The sequence below is a fragment of the Nannospalax galili genome, unplaced genomic scaffold (assembly GCF_000622305.1).
Source record: "Nannospalax galili isolate Female #2095 unplaced genomic scaffold, S.galili_v1.0 scaffold447, whole genome shotgun sequence".
NCBI classification, from domain to species: domain Eukaryota; kingdom Metazoa; phylum Chordata; class Mammalia; order Rodentia; family Spalacidae; genus Nannospalax; species Nannospalax galili.
This window is the reverse complement of record NW_008355650.1, coordinates 1,223,509-1,239,121: the sequence shown is the minus strand read 5'-3', so window position 1 is coordinate 1,239,121 and position 15,613 is coordinate 1,223,509. Positions and strand designations below refer to the sequence as shown.

General features: G+C 46.8%; 1 protein-coding gene across 1 annotated transcript in view; it reads left to right on the top strand.

Moving 5' to 3' along the window:
• The window catches only part of Kcnj6 (potassium voltage-gated channel subfamily J member 6), a 317,231-nt gene that overhangs the window by 23,920 nt on the left and 277,698 nt on the right, over positions 1 to 15,613 (top strand). The gene's annotated exons all lie outside the window — the stretch shown is intronic.

Genomic DNA, 15,613 nt, shown 5'->3' with positions numbered 1-15,613 from the left:
TTTTTGTCATGGATGATTTTTCTTTCCCCTTCAACTATAATAGACATTTTGGCTGTGTATAGTAGTCTGGGTTGGCGTCTGTGGTCATTTAAAACTGGGAATACTTTGGTCTAGGATCTTCTGGCTTTCATAGTTTGCACTGAAAAGTCAGCTGTAATCCTAATGTGTTTTCCTTTATATGTGATTTTTTGTTTTTCTTTTGCAGCTTTCAGTATTCCCTCTGTTTTGCACGTTTAGTGTTTTTACTATAATGTGCCATAGAGAATTTCTTTTCTGGTCCTGTCTGGTGTTCTATATGCTTCTTTGTATGGGGATGCCTTTCTTTAATTTTGGGAAATTTTCTTCCACAATTCTGTTGAAGATCTGGTTGATGCCATTATCTTGGGATGCTTCTCCTTCCTGTATGCCTATGATTGTTAAGTTTTGTCTTTTTATGGTGTCACACAATTCCTGCATATTCCATTTCATAATCTTTGCTTGAGTGGTCTAGTTCATACACTTTATCTTCTAGTCTTGATAGTCTGTTTTTCTTATTTTAAAACATTGAAACATATTTTCTTCTCAAAACAAAATACTCAAAACTTTGTATCCAAAACTTCAATGGAGAAATAGTGAGAAGATGGAGTTGCCATGAACCACGGGAAGGATGCACCAGCCAGTGGAAAGGCAAACTCCTTTCCTGGCCAGGCCTTGATTTTAGACAGCCCAGTGTCTCAGACACCATGTGATTCATCCCATCCAGAGCCTCTGACAGCTGGTGCCCTGGCATCACATACCTCTTACTGGTGGGAATACTGAGCCTCACAAGGAAATAACTGACCCCAGCAGTACATGAAGCCTATACAGGTCAGTCGGTCTATCAGCCCATCTACCACCTACATTTCTAAAGCTGTAAATAAATAGGATTTCACTGTTGGCAATTTGTAAGTTTAAGGGAAGTGAAATGCAATAGGAACAAGTCTCTAAAGGCACTTGGCACAGCGCACACTCCAGGACTGATAAAGATTCTAGAGCTATTTGATGATGACTATGTAAACATCAGACTCCATGGAGTCAAGAGTCAAAGATGCTCAGTGCTCTGACTCAGGCCACTCCAGATGCACTAACCTAACTGGACCATGGTGGCCCTGGTCCTTTCTACCTCCTTCTGTCCATGTGGATACTTCTTCAGGCCACCCTGGGTGGTTTGGAAGGATGGCCAGGCCCAGAACCACCTTGTTTTTTGAGACACAGTCTCTTATTGGCCAGAGCCTTGCTGAGCAGACTAGGCTGGCTGGCTAGTAAGACCCAGGGCTTTTCCTGTTTCCACTGACCCAGCCTTGAGACCATAATCACACACCAGCACACACAGCTTTGCACATGGGTTCTGGGGATCAGACATAGGTCCCCTTCCTTGCAGGCAGACATTCGCCTGAGCCATCTCGCCAGTCCTGGGAACACTATATTGCTTAGGGAATAAGGACAGAGGAAAAGTCTCTCCGTGTTCAGTAAATGCAGCTTTTTAAACCAAATATCTACAGTTGTTGAATCCGTGAGTGCAGAACCTGTGGGCATGCAGGGCTGACTGCATCATCCTCTGTGCCACCTGTCAGTATGAAAAGATCTTTGCATGTGCTTCTCAGAGCTGCCAGAACCCAGAGAGACCCATCTCTGTTTGCCTAAGGCATAAAGATGCAAAGGGAACAAATGGGGTTGCACTTCCTTCCAGGAGCTGCTGGGAAGGAGCAGGAAGAGGACTGTGCCACCATCATCACAGAGGACCTTGCATTGGCCTGTGCCCTGTAAGTCAACCAACTTATGTTTCTGGGCCTGGCCACCCTTCCAAACAATGGTCACATTGCATCCACAGTCAGAAAGCTCAGCTGGATTTCTCCTTTTCTTATTCATTCCAGGACCGCAGCCCATGGAATGGGACTACCCACCTCAGCTAACCTAATCTAGATAATCTCCCATAGGCATTCCCAGAGTTAACCTAATCTACATGATCCCTCACAGGCATTCCCAGAGGCTAAACTAATCTAGATAACCCCTCAAAATCATGTCCAGAGGCTAACATAATCTAGATAATCCCTCACAGGTGACCCAGATGCTAATCTAATCTTGATAACCCCTTACAGGTATGTCCAGAGGCTAACCTAAGCTATATGATCCCTCACAGGTGTTCCCAGAGGCTAACCTAATCTAGACAACTTCTCACAAGTATGCCCTGAGGCTGACGTAATCTAGATGATCCTTCACAAGTGTGCCCAGAGGCTTGTCTCCTAGGTTATTCTAGATCAAGTTGACAACCAGCACTAACAGTCACAGTAGCCTTTATGCTCAGTGCTTTGGCACCTTCTCACTGGCTATTTTTAGAGGATGAGGATGTTATTCATCTGGTGTCTTGATTGGGACTGGGGACAGGTAAACTCTAAATGCATGAGATTCTTTTAGGAACCTCAAATCAGGAGGAGTCATCCCTGAGCCAATGCTGTTGTTCAACCTCTGCTCTCAGTCTCAGGGATAGTTCCTGGCCAGTAACAGGGCAAGGCCACTGGAGACAGTGCTCAGGTCCCTAGCTGTCCCCAAACAGGACTGAGGAACCGAGCCCACAAAGTAACAGCATGAAAAACTCCATGCCCCCATCCACCATCAAAAACGACTCAGTCCTAAAACAGAGTTGGAGTAACAGGCTCTGTTGACAAAGGTGAATGGTCTTAATACGTTTTTTAGGGATGCGGCCAATTGGTGAGCTGTTTGGACAGCATGTGGCAAAGAGAAACTTTAGAAGTGGCATAGCGCCTTCTGCTTTCAGCCCTCTCTGCTCAGGGTGATGTCTCTCTAACCCACAACAAGCGTGTCCATGTCATCTAGGAGAGAACAGCCCTGCCAGTAGCCAATAGTGCAACTCATGAGCCTAGCAGCAGCAGACTATGAAGGTCATAAAGGAGAACAAGGCTCGCTCAGGGGGCAAGGGCATGTAGCAGTAAGCTCTTGCTGTGTAACAAACCAAGCATCCTCCAGCACCACCTACTCATTTTCTGTTGGCTTCTGATGTCAGAAGTCCAAGCTTACCAGGGCTTTCACAAGGCTGTCATCAAGGTATCAGCAGGGCTGCATTTATTTCTGGGTTCTCTTGAAGCTGCATGTGGTTCTTGGCAGAACTAGTTCATTGAGGACATACAGCAGGGGTGCCCATTCTCTTGGCTACCAGTCAGGAACTATACTCTGTTCCTTAGGGCGCCCCATGGCCTTGCCCTGTGAGCTCTTGCATGGGCCCTTGCATACTCTGAACCCTACTCAAGCTTCATATATCTGTTCAAGAACATCAGACTCTCTTAAGCACTCACTCTACCAGATTAAGTCCACCACACCCAAGGTCAGTCACCCTTTCTTAAAGTCAACCAATTTAGAACCTCAATGATATCTTCAAATTTTCTTCGTAGAACTCTATAGTATCTGATTAGCAGGGGGAAAGTGTGCACCCACTAAGCATCATGGATCTTGGGGATCACTTTAGGATGTTTCCACCATAGGACATGTGCCACCATGTCTTCTAGGCCTTGGGGGATTACCAAGAAAAGATGGCTTCTAAAGATCCTTCTCTCAAGTCTCACCTTGAGTGTGGGATCCCCAACCCCTACTGAAGGATGAAGGGCATTTTCTAGAAACTTCCAATTCCAAATAAACCCTCATCCACCCCTTTGTCCAGTTCTCAGATACAATCAAGCTACTAGAATAGGCAAGATGGGAAGGGATAGACTGAGGGGATGGATCCTCACACGTGGAGCCTGAGGGGATGGATCTTCACACGTGGAGCCTGAGGGGATGGATCCTCACACGTGGAACCTGAGGGGATGGATCCTCACACACGGAACCTGAGGGGATGGATCTTCACACGTGGAGCCTGAGGGGATGGATCCTCACACGTGGAACCTGAGGGGATGGATCCTCACACGTGGAACCTGAGGGGATGGATCCTCACACGTGGAACCTGAGGGGATGGATCTTCACAAGTGGAACCTGAGGGGATGGATCTTCACACGTGGAGCCATCTCCTAGGCTAGGAAGCATGGCTGACAAAATAAGGGCCACCAGCGCTGAGATGAAGAAGGAGATCTCTGAGGACAAGAAGTTTCAGACCAGCAACGAAGAGAAAAATTAGAAGGAAAGCCAGATATCAGGAGACTGCAGCCACAGGCTGAGGCGCAGGAGGCAGGATCACCTTTCAGCCGTGACTTTTGCTATGGCATTGGGACTCAAGGCTTGAGGTCCACTTCCATTTGGCAAGTCCAGGGACCAATGAGCAGACTGACCTGTGTCATGGTTTGGATCTGCAATGCCTTCCACAGGCTCACATGCTTGAACACTTGGTCTGCAGTTGGTGGTGCTCTCCTGGGAGTTTCTGGAACCTTGTGCTCAAGGGTCTGTATGGAAGAGGAAGGGCCACAGGGCTGGTTTATAGCTTTAGGGTACAGTTGTGGCCAAAGAGCACTGAGATGTGAACCAGCTGTACCCCAAGCTCCCACCTCTACCACAGACAGACCTAGCCACCTCAGCCACCACGCCTCCTCCACCAGGTGGACTGCATTCCCTGAACTGTAACATAAAGCAAATCTCTCATCCCGTAAGTTGTTCCTGTTTGATATTTTGTCACAGCGACAAAAATGCAGCACCCCAGTGTGAATACAAGGTTCCTGCAGGCTTTAGCACTCTTTCTCAGCTCAGCGCTTGGCCCCTCTCCAAACCAGCTAAGCCCTGGGATGAGACTGTGAAGACATTCTGACGACAGGGGGTGGAACAGGGACAGTAGAGAAGTCTAAGTTCTGGTGAGGTTTGGGACTTGCTTTGGGGGCATGGGCAGTCATGAGTAGAGGGCAACTTGGGGATACAATGGGCAATATGACCCCTTAGGAAGCCTACACAGTGGTACATCACCATGAGTTAGAGATTAGAAAAACAAGGTCAAACACAAGGTCGGAACTGGTCCTGGGGAAGTACAGAGAACCACTCACTGGAGGAGGGTGGTAAAGGAGACGGAGGTTGGACTCAGCCACATGTAGCCTCAGTTCATCTGTTGACTGTGCCTATGGACTTGAAGGCAGTACTGACATGGATGCCTGGAAGTCTCCTGACAGCTTCCGAAGGCATTGCCACTGCCTCACCTCTAGAAACTTCCCTGAGTGAGATGGGTGAAGGACACAGAAATACTTAAGCAGAGCCCTGGCCGCACAGCAGGAGGCTCTGCCTTTGGCATTCAGAGCCCTGCTTGTTCTAGACATGCTCTGAAACAGAGACCCCCTGACAAGCGGTGGCCCATACAGGGTGCTATCTACACAGCAAACTGACAGAGGGGCAGTGTTTGGAACATTTCAAACAGATGGTGACCTTTCGGGAAGTCTACCCACCATCGACATCCCGTGACACACAAAGATAAGGAACAGGTAGGTGATCGACTCCAAGCAAGCAGGCCACATGCCTCTATCACCAGCCTTCTGAGGTCACAGCCTGGGCAACCAACCAGGGCTCTCTTAGCACAGCAACCCAACAAGGACAGGGAGAGGGGAGCATTTACCTACAGAGGACCCCAAATTCTCAACAGAACATCACTCAGGGTAAATCAGGCAAATGAGTCTGAAAGGCTTCAGAGATTCCAAACACAGTGGTCTAAGTTCCCAGTGATGAAGTGACTTTACCAGAACTGCACCCCTTGACTGCACAGGGCAAGGACTCAGCCCATCTCCCCAGGGCCTTCGGAGCAAGCAAACCTCAGATGTTTAACATGAGCTTTCATGGAACAAAGCAGATAGCACCCACCTCCTACGCATCAGAGTCCTGTCCCCACCACCCTCATGCTGACCGCTCACTTACGCATGAACATCAGATGTCAAACTCCACAGTTAGGCACAGAAACCACTGGATGGTGCTGGATTCATGTGGTTAAGAGGTAAGACTATTGGAGATGACTGGGGCCACACTGGGGACCACAGACTACAGCACAGTCACTTTACCACCTGGTTGTACAGGGTCTAAGATAAGAATGACTTTGGTGTTTTAAAAAGCTTTGGGGCTGGAGATATAGCTCATTTGGTAGATAGCTTGTCTAGCATGCACAAAGCCCTGGGTTCCATCTCTAATACTACACAAGCTAGGTGTTGTGGTGCATGCTTATAATCCTAGCACTTGGGAGGTAGAAGCAAAAGGATCAGGAGTTCAGGGTCATCCTCAGTTATAAATAGTTATATAGAAGGTTATAGGCCAGTCTGTGATAGAAGAGGACCTGTCTCAAAAATAGGTAGACAGATAATAGATAGATGATGGATAGATAGATGATAGATAGATAGATAGATAGATAGATAGAAGATAGATGATAGATTGATGATAGATAGATAGATAGATAGATAGATAGATAGATAGATAGATAGATAGATAGATAGATAGATGATAGATAGATAGATGATAGATGAACGGAGTGGTGAAGGGATGTTTTAAAGACTATGTATGCCTTGCAGAGCAGATAATCACTAACCGGCCCTTTACAGAATCAGTTTGCTGTCCCCTAAGGTCTACGGTAAGCCTGCATTTCTGAAGTGAAGAGACTCTAAGAAAGTTACCCACCTATTGAGAGACAGGAGGGAATTGGAATTCAGGTGTGAGCTAACACTGGCGTAATGTGAACACACATGCACACATGTGTACAAGCACATGGATATGCATTGGTTCATGGGCACACACACCTTTACCTGTGAGCACACACACACAGGCATGCACACATATGCACACACAGGGAGGCCCTGTAATTGTGTGTTGGTACTGAGTTTTCTTCATGACCTGTGAGATACTCCACTCAGATGGGCAGTTTAGAAACTCACAAAGGCCTTTAAGGCCAAGACTGTTTTCATCATGATCAACCGTCAGTCAAGTTGCTCCCTGAGATCACTGGACATCCTCAGCAAAGAGCCCTCCACCTCCCCAGGACAGCTAGGGCTTGTGTCTTAGAACACAGACTGGCTGGAGCTGGGGTTTCCAGGAAGAGGCCAGAGGAGAAATCGGCATTCGGAGTGTTGCAGTGAGGACAGGAGCAATGAAGAGCACAGCCAACCCACTCCCAGCTGCACAAAGTTTTCAGCCTCCAGATATTTGTGTGTTATAGCTCTCATTGCCCTTTGTATACAGGGCTTAGTCAACTCAACTGCGATAGAACAACGCTTCTATTACCCAGAAACCAATAGTAGACAGTTCTGTGTATTCTGGGTCCTGGGAGACTCATCAGTCCACTTACAGTAACAATCCCTTCCTGCCCACATCACTGCAAACAGGACAGAGAAACCATTGAGTGCACACAGAAGAACACGAACAAAACCACCCATAGAATGAAGCCAGGCAGCATCTCAGGAGGTCAGGGCTGGGCACTTCTAGCCGAATTCTCACACCAGCAAGCCCTGGACGGGGAGATCACCATTCTCTGTAGGATGCTTGCTGCCTCACGGGGAAGCTCTGTTCTTTGTAAACGTTTTCAGTCATGAGACCCTAGAGCACCTTCCCCAGGTTTCCTTCTGTTTGTCTTGGCATTTTCCCATCTCTGGAAGATATTTCATCTGTTCTGTGGCACACAGACCACCATAGACTGGGTGTGTTCCCGAGTTCTTATGTTGAAGGCTTCACCCCCAAGTATTGGGAACGGGGAGAAATGTGAGTTTCGGGAGGCAGTTAGGGTCTGACAGGGTCGTACAGGCAGGACCTTGTGATGGATTTGTAAGCTTTATAAGAGAAGGAAGAGGTGCTTTCCTAAGGACACATGAAACACCTGGTGATCTTCACCAGAGCCAGACCCTGTCAGCACATGATGTTGGACTTGACCTTGGGCTTCCCAGCCTCTGGGACTATGAGAAACAGACTCTTTAAAATATTTTATTATTTTTATTTTATGTGTATGAGTGTATTGCCTGCATGTGTGTAAGTGCACCCATGTCATGCAATGCCTGCAGAGGTTGGAAGAGGACGTCACATTCCCTGAAACTGGAGTTTTGGACAGTTGTTAGCGGCCATGTAGGTACTGGGATTCAACCCAGGTCTTCTGCAAGAACGGCCAGTGCTCTTAACCACTGAGCCAGCTCTCCAGCCCAAGAAACAGATTCTTGTTCCCATCCTCATGGATCACACATTGAGCACAGCTCAAGCACAGGGAGCCACACACTAGGGATCCCACTTCCTACAGGGTTTCTCTGCATCAGGATCCCAGCCCTTCCCACTCCGGTCAGGCTGCAGATTATCATGCCTGGCATACATTCCTCACCCAGAGATGATGTCTGCTTCCGTCGATTGCGTTTCCTGCCCAGCCTTCCTATCAGGCCAAGAGCTTCAGAGGACCAGGAATGGTGTTTTATCCACCATGTGTCCCAAGTGCCAGTCTGAGCTCCTGTTACAGACAAAGGACTCAGTGAATATCTACCAAGGCCCCAACAGGAAAATCACAGTGGCCTGCCTTAACCCCAACTCTGCACATTCATGGCAGCTCATTTTCCCAGCCAATCTTGGCTTGAAACACCTCTCTCTTCCTCATCTGTGACATTCCGGTCCTCTTATCTGCCCTAACTTGGCTTTGCCTAGGAACTCCTGTCCAATGTGTGCTGAGTTCTTTTGGGGTTGCCTTCTGATGATGCAGAGCTGGTTTCCTAATCTGCTTTTCCTTGGAGTATAAGAACCATAAACTGTTGTTGATGTATTCCACCGGAGAGACTTGATGTCAAACCAGCTTGGGAAACGCCACATGTGCAGTAGCCCGTGACTCTAGGGAGCCCCTCTGCTGGGCAGTCTGTTATCTCTGGAAAGGCTGGTACAACAGGAAGTGGGAATGCAGGCGGGTGAGCCAGGGCCTCACGTGCAGCTTGCACTTCCTTCTCCCGCCTGCCTTTGGTGTTCCCTCCTCATTGTTAGGGACCCCCCTATGAGAGACTGCATTCCCCAGGATCCCCGCGCAAGTCACAGGGACAGTCTCGCTCCCCATCTGCTCTGAGTGAAAGGAAGACTTGTCTGGTAGCCCTGGACTGACCCAAGTCCCTTCTGCCATGAGATCCTGGGCTTCCCCAGAGGGAGAAGGGCTTCTCTCCAGAGGTAGGAGGTGGCATCTAAGGAGCAAGGGGCGGGGACAAGGGTGATTCCTTTTTCCTGCCCAATTCCTCTATTCTCCCTGTTTGAAATAAGAAAGGAGGCGTGAATGATGTGTCAGCAGACCAAAGGATTATTCTGTTCCCACTTCGGGCTCTTGGAAGAACATCAGACCTCTTCAGACCCAAGCTTGGAAGAGCTCTATTTCTTTTTAAACAAACTCATACCAAGCTGGAACCACTGCCTATCCCTCTTCTAACCTAGCCACCCCCTCCCACATACGAAAACAAACACACACACACATACACAGATGCATATGTACAGGCACACATGAGCACACACATGAGCAGACATTTACACGTGCATACACACTTCATTGTGAGACAGACTTTAAAAATTTCCCTATACCTGGGCATTTCCTTCAAGCCTCATAATTTTACTTAATTTATTACCCTAAAATATCAAATAATCCTGCGCTTTCTCAAAGGGAGAGGAAATGTTGTGTGAGCCAATAGCCCTCTCCATGTACCTGGCCCTGAACTGAGGCAAAAGTAGTCCTGGTTTTAGCTCAGCAATCGTGGGGCCCAGAGAGGCCTACATTCACTGCAGCTGACCCCTTGTCACGGAGCCCACTAGGCTGACACTTCAGCACCAGGAAACTTCATGAGGAAGAGCGTGGGATTACGTCATTACCAGGAAGCCATTGGGAGCCCAGGTGCTTCAGGAGTTCAATAACATAGTCCAACAGCATGATCCAACAGCATACTCTGACAACATAGTTCAGTAACATGCTTTGGAACTTTGTTCCAAAGACATTTCACACTACCTTCCCTCATCCTTAGAGTCAGCATGGGCTCGCATCTGGACAAATTCTCTCAGATCTGGCTCGAATCCGTCATGGCCCATGGATGGGGAGCAAGCAGAGCGAAGAGTTGGCTCCTTACTCCTACCTTTACCACTCAGAACCCAACTCACTGTCAAAGCCGCCCTTAGGCCAGTCAGTGTTTATTATTGATTTGCACATAGTGTATTGCTTCGCCTTTTTCAATTGTTCTGTCCACAAATCATACTGCAGGGGTGTGTGCAGCCGTGAAAGAAGAGCAGTCCCTGCCCTCAGGACGCTCGTGGTCTAGCAACTGTATGCTGGTATGGGCAGCATCAGAAGTGGGTGTGTGGGGAGCCTCCGTCCTCCCTCGACCAACCCCCTTGCGGCCACTTCTGCCTCCTCTCCCTTCCCTGCCCCTCCCCACCACCTGCATTGTAGGCGGTGTTTATAAGAACACTAGTGTCTTGAAAGGATCTCAGCCTGTAAAATAGAAATGCAAGATGGGAATAAACGGAATTGCAAGGGCCTGATGCTGGGCACATCCCACAGAAAGGGTCTCATGCTGAGATAAGCTGTCATCTGAGTCAGCCCTGGCTTCTTCCTGTGGCATTGGGCTGGGCTTAGGGTCGAGGGGGTAAAGTGACCAGTCACAGTGATATCTATAAAGCCATCACTGTCCTGAATTCATCTCACTACTTGCCTATCTCAAAACACTGCTAAATAAATCAATGCAAGCCCTCAAAGATATTTGCTTGGAATTTCAAATCACAGTTTAAGGAGAGAGGTATAACAGGAGCATATTTATAAGCAGTACTTATTAGCTACACCACTCTCTAAAGAAGCTAATTCTTTTTTGAAAAAAAAAATCCCATAAATGGATCAATAATCACACTAGGATACAACATTATAACTCTACATCCAGGAATAATTCAATTTTCCTTGAAGGCCAATTATTTTGAAGGTGGCATTTTGACATGCATTCTTCCCTGGAGCCACCCATGTTCAACACCAAAGGCTGTTTTTATAACAAGGACTGACAGAGCAGTGAGTAAGTTTTCACAAAAGCAGCCCCATTCCCTAAGGAAACCCGTTAGCCGTCCATCCCTGGGGCTTTATTTTCAGACCTATGTCCTTTTTATGCCTTCGTAAAGAAACTCCCGTGATCCCTGCACTTCCCCTTTAATTTTCTCATCTCCAACCGTGTTGCAGCCTGCCAAAATGTCAAACAAATTAAGTATATGAACTTCTGGCATGTGCCAGGGAAAGAGACAGACAATAGACGCCCACCTTTGTTCTGAAACCTGGAATTCTATTAAATTCAAGCAGAAACAAGTGTTCAAATCCAGCAGTCCCTGGGAGTGTGGCTTCTGCCAAGAGAGGAGAGGGTATGGTCTCAGAGGACGCTCATGGCTGAGCAGACCAAGGGTGGGTGTGTACCCTGGGGACTTTCTGGGGGAAAGAGCAAGTCTAGCCGATAGGTGTCCATCTCAGTGACCTATAGCCTAACCTGTATTTAATGCCACTCACTCATGTTATATTAATGAGCTAACAACAATATCCCTGCTTCTTCCCTTGCACTTAGAAAGCAAGTTGCTCCTTGGAGTTCGCATTGCACCTTCACATTTCGGGGAAAAGCGGCTCCTGGATGGGAGGCGTTGCTTTGGCACCTCCCTCAGAGAGCTGTTTTAACACTGTCAGGTAAAAGTCGAGGGCATATTCCCAGGCAGTCGGTTTCTCATGAAGCACCAACTGGTATATAATGCCGCAGATGATGGAATTATAGGGAGGAAGTTCATTGTGGTTGGAAATAGGCTTATCAGGAGAGAGACCCGGGGAAAGATGGGCTGGGGATGGGGCTCTCATGACTGTCTCTTCATAATCAGTCAACAGCTGCTGTTTCTCAAACGATAACCCTCCCACTGCAGTTCATTTGTACAGCAGAACACGCAGAAACAATGTCCAAACAGCACCAGGTGCAAAGAAGCTTTAATAAAACCATCTGATGTCAATTCCAGGGCCAAGCAACTTTTTTTTGGAGGGGGGGGGTGCCTATTTTAAGGTCTTTTAGTACCAAATTGTAAGATTCTTTATATTTTCTTCTGTATTTCTTTGGGGTTTTTTTGAGAATTTCATACGAGTATTATATTTACATTATTTTACCCCTTCACAGCCCCCCAACTCCTCCCATGCCCCCCTCAATTTTTTACCTTCTTCTTTGAGTCCTACTGTTACATATATTGTAAGAAGCAGAGCGACAAGACACTTGCTGCTAGTTAATCCATTCTAGACATGACAGGGATGCCACGCCCATGAAACCTCCACAGTATGGTGGTCTAATAAGATCTGCACACTGACAAAGCCAGTTGACATGCCAAGATGGAGTGGAAATTTCACAGGGTCCCACCTCTATAAGCAATCAATGGATGCTGAGGGAGGGAGAGCCAGTTTCCTCCGGGCCTTGCTCCATGAGAAGCCATCCGATCACAAGTGGGCAGCCCTAAGCACGGGCACACATGAGCACCACTAAGTGGACTCAGAGACTATATATTGTATTATTTTAACATATATTGTATTATGTCATGTATGTAACAATATTAATAAGAAGAGGGCCAAGCACTCATCAGGATCTTGGACCCACCCAGCATGAGTTATGTCTCACGATGGCTAGGGGTGTGACCCAAGCTAGACCCTCTGCTGAATCTGCTTCTGCTCCAAAGTATGGGAGCTTGTGGATAAAGTGGTCCAGCCATGAAGGTTTGAATGTGAAATATCTCCCACAAGCTTGTGTGCTCTAACACTTGGTCCCCAGGCAGTGGTGCTGTTGGGGGGTGTTGTGGCATCTTTGGGAGGTAGGTCCTAGCAGGTAGAGGGAGGTCTTGGGGGTTTAGCCCAGCCAGCTTCCAGTCCCATTCTCTGCATTCTGTCTACCAAGATGTGAACAAACCATACGCTACAACCTCTCCCACCGTCCAAGCAGCTTCAGACACCATATTTCCCCTGCCATGGTGAATCCGAATAGTCCTCTCCTTCCTCAGGTTCCTTCTGTCAGGGATTGGTCACCACAACAAGAAAAACTAATACGTAGTCCACGGAGGAAGGTTTGCTGCTGAGTTATGTATCTGGATCCACATGCATCTACTTGTGTATATTTCAGAGTATGTGTATTTATTCATTATCAACCCACTGTGCCAATCAACCAATCAGTCCACCAGTCTATCAGAAAATGGACGAACACGTTCATCTATCCATCTATATGTCCATCTACTTATCTATAATACATGCTTTGTGTGGAATACATGTTTGGATAAAACCAGGACACTTACGCACTAACATTATAGACTGAGAGTTATTATAATCTGCTTCTTGGTGTTTTATTTTTCAAATGTCTTAGTATAAGCAGCACTATTTGTATGCTGATATTAAAATGAATGTTAATTAGCCTAGGTGTGGTGGTGCACAGCTTATCCCAGTGCCCAGGCAGGATTATGGGTTTGAACACAGCCTGGGCTATATTCCTAGGATACACAGACACTGTTTCAAATATCATATGATAATAATTATAATAATGCTACTTGTAAAAGGAAAGACTATTTACAAGAATACTAAAAAGATACCTCTATGGATGTCTCTTCTAGGGCTACACTGCCTGGCTGTGAGTTCAGGCACCTCTCTTGTTAATTGGGTGACTTCGGACAGGTTATTTCAACCTTGAAAGCCTTAGCTTAGTCATGCATCAAATGGAAATAATAAGGGAAGATATCTTGAAGGATCTGAGTGAGGTTGAAATGTGTACCTTAGAGTTGGGCCCCCTGGCACCAGCCTGTGGCCAACGCAGTTACCCACCTGACCACCTGACCAGCAACCTTGTGTTCCATGATCGCTGTCTCGAGCTTCTAACAATTTTTTCCACAAGTGTCCCCACATTATTATTTTGCACTGGGATCCATAAATTCCACCACTGGATCTGAGCCCAGCAAATGTAAGTTAATATTATCAACCATCCCTGTTGACTATTATTTCAGAACTCAATATACACAAACTTATTAATTACCTTTTAACATATGACTGATCAGCAACACCATGAGGGTTGTTAAATTTTAAAAATTAATTTAGAAATAAGTTAGGGGTGACACCAGATGTAAGCCCTAGGGGTGAAGCATGGGGGCTGGCCCCATCCCTGAGCCAACTGCCAGGGGGCAGGCCATGGCATCCTTCTACCTTCTAATCTGAATTTAAGGAAAAAGTTATTCCATTTAACTTTCATGGGAGTACAGAAGTGTGAGGTGGGTATGGAGGGGAAATTAAAACAATCTGTTGTTGGCAGGTACAGAACCAGAGGCCTCTTCAGAATCAACAGCCAACAGATGTTGACCATGGAGCAGACCCAGGGCTGGAGCTGGGCCTTGAGGAAAATGAAAGTCAGTTCCTCTGCCCTCCCCAGGGTCAGCTTGGTACAAAAGCCAGGGCATGAGAAAGAGAGAGAGGAGGAAGAAGATGGGACCTAGCATTTGGAGTTCTTAGGAAAGGAGGCCCCACTGAGAACAAGGTTCAGGGACATGGCTCAGGGCTAGAAAGGATTCTGCTTCTAAATTCTCTTTTTTTTTTTTTTTTTTTTTTTTTAAAATTTTTTAAATGCAAAATATGTATATTTTAATTTATAAATTTTTTTTTTTTTTTTTTTTTTTTTTTTACAATTTTTTAAATGCAGATACTGTATATTGTAACTTCCTCCCATGGGAGGGAGTAACCATGCACCAGAGAGAGTCCTTCCAGTGTAGTGAGGACAGGTCTTACCATGAGACAGCCCCTGATCCAGAACCTGGAAACTCACCAGAAAGAGGCTGCTGGGCCTAGAGAGACACCAATTTTTTAACAATATGTAAAGAGGGTTAAGTGGAAAGCTATCAGAATCAAGTGACCTCTGTCACTTTGGAAGGGACCTCTGCCAGTGTGGAAGGTGGTTCGTGGCAGGGACTCAGCACAGCCAGTCAAGAGCACTTGCAGAGGGTAACTAGGAGGAGGAGGAAGTGGAAGAGAGGGGAGCTGCATTTGATATCTGAATTAGGATTTTATAAATAGTTGGAAGGGGCAGAAAGGGGCAGATATATGGACCCCAAGATAGAGGCCTACACAATGAGAAGGGGATCTGGTCATGACCAAGCCAGAGGGCATTCAAGATGGAGTCCTTGTGGTGTGGCTATGGCCAAGCCAGATGGTGGATAATTGCTTATCTTCCTGCCACTGAGCCTGCATTGTGGGCTCATCATCAAGGTTTTCAGATGCTAAGTGTTTACAAATTGAGGTTCATTAAATGACACCCAAGGTAGATGAGCATGAGAGTTCATATTGGGTTAATTTAAGTTTCAAACATTTGTCAGTCACCCGGTTGATGAGAGTAGTAATGTTATATAAGCCTGGAGTTCGAAGGCTGGGGCCTCAAATATGGCCACTGAGTGTTTAAAGTAAGAGTCCGAATAGATAAAAGAACAAGTCCAGCCCAGCAACAGGGAATATCAGATAGCAAGGAGCCAGGAAAGATGTCAAGAAAAGGCAACCAGTGAGAAGTCAAGGAGCACCAATACTCAAAGAGTGTCCAGGGTGCCACTGCCCCTGGTGCCCAGCAGGAAAGGACCCGTTTGCTGGCAATGGCTTCCACTGAGCAAGGTGTCACTGTGCCCATCATAGAAAGGCGTAGGAGGC